The sequence below is a fragment of the Agrilus planipennis genome, unplaced genomic scaffold (genome assembly GCF_000699045.2).
Source record: "Agrilus planipennis isolate EAB-ADULT unplaced genomic scaffold, Apla_2.0 scaffold10, whole genome shotgun sequence".
Lineage (NCBI taxonomy): Eukaryota > Metazoa > Arthropoda > Insecta > Coleoptera > Buprestidae > Agrilus > Agrilus planipennis.
Genome location: NW_020442465.1, coordinates 2,996,557 through 3,002,661, shown reverse-complemented (window position 1 = coordinate 3,002,661; position 6,105 = coordinate 2,996,557).

The following is a 6,105-nucleotide window of genomic DNA, read 5'->3' as shown; positions in this document are numbered from 1 at the left end:
CAATTTCTTTCTGGCTTGAACAGCATTTTTACCCTTTCTGTAGTAAAACAGTAAGATATGTCGAAAATGCTGCTTATCGCTCTCCATATTTAAAAGGGCACCAACCAAAAACTACTGCGTAGAATTAATTGGAATTTTTCACACACAAGCCTTGCTATATGAGCTCTCAAAGCATATAAAAATTATACGGCTTAAATGTGAGGTTGGGTGCAAAAGAATACAATTAAATCCTCTGTCGGGAAAAAATGAAATGACTTTCCGAACAACCCTATAGATGCCCATTTCCTGCATGGTCGGAATTGATCCGATGTATCGGTTTGTTAAAATGTCGTCAATTAATAATTTTTAATCTTGTGAAAAAAAAACTTAACAATATTGAGTATGCAATGCTAGAGGGTAGGGCGGAAAACCCACTTAAGCTTTCTTTTAGTTGTCGATGGGGGCATATTCGTACGTAGCCGAATATCGCTTCGTATATTATTCACGAAGGTCAATACAATTGCAAAGAAGCCGTTGGTTATTATCGGAAATATTGTAAAAATATTGTAAAATACTTACTTCAATAATATAATCATTATGTTGTTGAAACGGTATGTTCAACTCGTTTTACGAAATAATGACGTTATATACTTTTAGACTATTTTTAAGTTTTCAGAGAATTTTAGTGATAAAAACTAATCAGACCATCGTAAGGTATGATAGTTTTCGTTATTAAATGTACAAATATTACGTTTTCAAGTTTGAAGTTTGTCTTATTAGATAAAGTCAAGTCAGTGACGGTATCTAAACCAAAAAAAAAAACGTTTTTGGATGTTAGAAACGGAAATTAACGGAAAACTTACTTTTCAATATTATCAATAGAATCTTCTAAAAAAGAAACTGAATCTCGAAATTGACTCAAAACAGCAATTAGTCACTTTAAGGTTGTAATTTAGTCTCAGTGTCTTAACGTGATAGCGAAATTTTGCACTTCAAATTCCTTCCAGTAAACGTTTTTTTGCTTCTAGAGCAGGGATGGCGAACCAATGGCACGCGTGCCATTGGTGGCACGCGACACAATATTTTGGGCACGTCACAATGTTTCTGTGATTGATTCTTTAATCAAGGAATTTTCAGCAAGATTTTCTCACTTCAGAGAATTATCGGAAATACTAATACGAAAGTTTATTATGTACCCTGATGTGACATTTGATAAAATAAATTGAAGAATCTGAAATGCAGCTGATTGATTTCCAGTCTAGTTCAATATGATTCAAAAAGTTGTTAGAACAAGGAAAGAGTTAGAAACAATAGAAACAGAAAGACTGCCAGGGTAATACAAGTGAAAATGCTAATAACAAAATTTTGGAAACATGGAATGCAATAACAAACACATTTAATTTTTTGAAAAAGCTGGCATATGATATTTTAATAAATGTTTTCATCAACCTATGCCTGCGAGTTATCACTTTCAGAGATTAATAACATCAAAAACTCGCAGTTACAAACCGTTTGGTAGATGACTCCAGTTCAGCATGCATTCTGCTAAAACTAACATCTTACAACCCTAACATAAGTTGTTTGTCATCTAATCTGCAAAAACAGAAGTCACAGTAATTTTACTTTAATTTAAATTACACGTATAACTTAAACATTGCAAAATGTTCCTATTTTCTAGTAGAATTTTGAGTTGATATTATTTATTATCATTATTTTCCCAATAATCACAGAGACAAAATTATTTGATGGCACGTCTATGACCTGATTAAACTTTTCTTTATAAAAATGGCACGACGGTACTTAAAGGTTCGACATCCCTGTTCTAGAGACCGAGTGGCATGGCCTAGAGGTCTAGACCATTGCTTAGCATTCGGGAGGACGCCGGTTCGATTCCGGGTCTGTCCGTCTGCCTTGGTCCAAGTTTTTCTGTTGGTTTCCTTGGATCACCTAGGCAAATGCTGAGGCAGTAATATTCCACAGATAATCTTTCACTCTCTTCTGTCTTCATTTCGTCCGTCTCATCTTTCACCCGAACCACCACCCACCCATTCCCACGATTCCTGAAAGCAGGCTGAAGAGGGCCTTCCGCCCTACCTTCCGGCATAGTCCGGAGGGACTGCCCGCCCACCAGCATTACTGGCTGGTGGGAATGAAACACCCAAAAGTTTTTTTTTTTTTTTTTTTTAGAGTATTAAAAAGTGTTTTCCGGTCCGGATGCGTTTTCTTACCTACTAGCAGCGATGCACCGGAAGGTACCTGCACAACATGCAGCTTTGCTTTGTGTAATAAAAGTAATAAATTTTCACTACTTGTTTTATTGTTCCGATATATCGATTTTCAAAACGCGAGAAAAGATTTTATTATTTTCCGATAAGCTTCGGTCATAAAAATGCGGAACCAGGTGCAGAAGCAGATGTGAAAATGTGTGCGGAACCGTAATTGCGAAAGCAGAAGCATAGGTCTGTTGTAACACTATCTACTAGGGGTTCCGTATTTCAACAAAAAAACTCACTTCGTTGACCGTCTCGTCTCTATCTGTCGGTCTGTCTGTCCACCAAAGGTATCATTGATTATCGAAACGTCTTGTTGAGCTTTAACCTTCAAATTACTGTACAAGTTTTAAAAAAAACTCATAAATATGAATTTTATTTTTTTTTTGTATACAGTGGGTAAAACGCTGGTAAATTATGGTGTATTGCCTTGCAGAAATTCAAACAATTCGGTAGGTTTATTTTTACATTGAAGAATTAAGGGGATTTATTCGGAAAACCAAGGATTTACTGGACTATCGTGGAATTTTAAACTATTTATTTCTAAGAACTAGGGGAATAACAAGGTGCTCATCTAGGGGTAGTTCTGTGAGATTGCCTCCCTTCGCCCCGGTGATGTGTACCCCTCAGAGTAAATTATGAACTATAAACGTGACAGTAATAAAGAATGAGAATTATACAAAGTATTTGTTGAAGTAATTCTCAATGATAATCAAATTTTATTGCAGCAAAAATTTAAGTTGATATGTTATTGTAATAATAATTCCAGCGGAATTCAATGAATTATTCTGGAATTACGGAAATTTGTGGAATGCGCTTCAAAAATTTTAAGACTCTTCGGATTTGTGCGATTTTATTTAATGGAAAAAGAATTATTTATAGATTATAGAAATTATTTTCATGGAAGGGATTTACGTCCTCAGGCAAAGAAGGTTCTCAATTCGACTGCATTTTTTGTGTATATTGTGCACCGATTTCAATAATTTCTTTTTTTTATGTGTAGGCTATATCTTACGGGTCGTCCCGTCTTAATTTAAAAAAAATATTTCATCCGTAGTGGTGGAAAATTGGGCGGATGATAGAAAAACTACTTGAAGAGATTTTCATTTTCGTTTGATCTTTCGTACTGTATAGGTTACTTGAATTTGTTACCTTTTAAGTTTAAGTTTATTGTGCATAAAGGCAAAGTATTGAAATCGGTTTTTATATGTTAGTGTGTATTTCAATTATTTTCTGGTCAGTGCGATTAAAAAATTTTCTAAAAAAAAAAAAATGGTACTGTATACTAATAACACAGTTGTTAGGAATTTCCTATAAATATATTATTTTTATGTATGTATTTACTTACTTATCATATGTTAATACGGAATGAGATAAAGTAAGTAGACGATTGAAATTAAATCTTGGAGGTTCAATTTATTTATAACGCTGTATAACGCCAGTTGTAATCGCTCGGTCTAATCACTTGTATTATTATATTATCATCGGAACGCACAGATTTATCGTCAGTGCCTATTACAACTTGTTATGTAGACTTTTATTTACGCGATTGTGATTCGGATTCTACCAGCAAAACCGTTTTATTATTCTATTTTATATATGGTTCACTTAGTTCATCTAGTCGAAGAAGAAGAACAGGAAGAAGAAAGAATAATTTTGGAAAACAGAATTACATTTTATTTATCGTAAGTTTATTATTGTTAGTCACTTAATACGGTTCGTAATTACCTCATTTATACGTAATTATATTTTACGTTTATTACACGATGCTGCAGCATAATAAATCGTGAGGAAAGATAAATGTACTTGTAATGTGATACCCAATATCTAAGTTCACATATTTATTTGGCGTAAAATATGTCATCTTGGCAAATGTAGTACCTTCATCCAGTTGAAATATGGGCCAAATTCCTTAGGGAATTATACAATAAAAATAATTCAGATCGAAAGTGATGCCAAGTTCTTTTTGGAAAGCCAATTTGAAAGCTCTTGGTGCTTTATAAAAAATTATACCAGTTCTAGTATTTCAACGTGTTGGTATAGGCTTTAGCGGCCAGTAGGTGAACTGATGCTGTTCTGGTTCGGGTTAAAGACCGTCGTTAGTTCCTAACGTTTCGCTAGGACGAGTGGTGAACTTTTTCAGAGGAAGAAGCTCTAGTATTCCAAGTTCATATTTTATTTACGTTCTCATTAAGTGGTGGAAAATAAACCTTCAATTTTCATTCTTTTGAGCGAAAAATTTGTGTTGCTTGCTTTACAATTCAAAATTATTTAAAAAGTTTAAAACCCCTAAAGGTGGTAACATAATAAACTCATTCGAAAAATAGTTATCTTTAAAAGTGTAAAACAGCTTATAATATTAGTTTAATACTATAATTTTGTTTATAAATGGATTGGGAACCATTACGTGTATTTAGTATATTAAAATTTATTTATCACTAGCTTTGCCCGCAGAAATTAATATTGTTTCTCCATAAAACTTTTAACTCCTAATTCATCCCTACAAAGTTTTAATTTAATGTAATGTATCCATTTTAAATTTCAAATATAAACGTAGCAACAACATTGCATTCTTAAAGGTTGATTTTTAAAAATTGTATTTGCTTAATTTCAACAATGAGTAAATCCGACTACGAATAAAATATACCCCATGGAAACGTTGCAACCTCTTTTCATTTGATTAATAATTTAGTGTCTTTTGGTGGATATAAAAAAAAACACTAATAATAACGAATAACAATTTATAACAATAAGAACGAAAACACAACTAACAAAAAGGCACAAGGAGTGAAACAAACAAACGAGAATAAAGTGACAAAAAGAACAAGATAATACAACAATAACAAAGACAACAACAATAAAACAGAGTTGATAAAAGCACTTACGAATGGTGGTGATAGCGGTAGACGAGAGACTGTGTAAAGATAAGAAAAAAAAAATTTGGGTGTTTCTTTCCCACCAGCCAGTGATGCGGTTGGCGGGCAGTCCCTCCGGATTATGCCGGAAGGTAGGACGGAAGGCCCTCTTCAGCCTGCTTTCAGGAATCGTGGGAATGAGTGGGTGGTGGTTCGGGTGAGAAAGTTGAGATGGACAAAGTGAAGACAGAAGAGAATGAAAGATTATCCCTGGAATATTACTGCCCCGGCATTTGCCTGAGTGCTCCAAGGAAACCACAGAAAAACTTGGACGAAGGCAGACGGACCCGGAATCGAACCGGCGTCCTCCCGAATGCTAAGCAATGGTCTAGACCTCTAGGCCATGCCGCTCGGTGTAAAGATAAGAATTTTTGGGAGTATTTATAGAACAGGGTTGGGTTGTTAGTAGATTTGATAGAAGGTTCTAGAAGGAAAAGTAGTGAGAGAGAGGGTGAAATACTAGTTTGTAGGAATACGTAGAATTAAGCAGTATAGAGTTCAAGAGAAAGCAATTAAGGGTAAAACCAGATATTAGTATAGGAGCGCATGCAGGTATGGTTGAAGTTGGAATTCTGGGTAAAAGTGATTGAAAGAACAATAGAGTTTAGATTGAAAGGAAACCAAGGTATTTACAAGATAAGAAATTGAAATGAAATAATATTTGAAATGAAATGAATTTGAAGTAAAATAATAAAAAAGAATGCTTAAGAAATATCTACAAAAAATATATACAATTGTCCGCCACAATAATATCAAAGAGCATAAAAACCATGTTTCAAGTAATTTTACCCCCTTCCTCCTTTGGAGGTTTTAAATGCCGAGATGGGTGTTTCACAAATTAAATGAAAGAGCATTAAGACCAAGTTTCAAGTGAATTTGACTACAAATAATATATGTCCCATTCAAACATCGCAACTTTTTTCACCCCCCCCCCCCCCCCA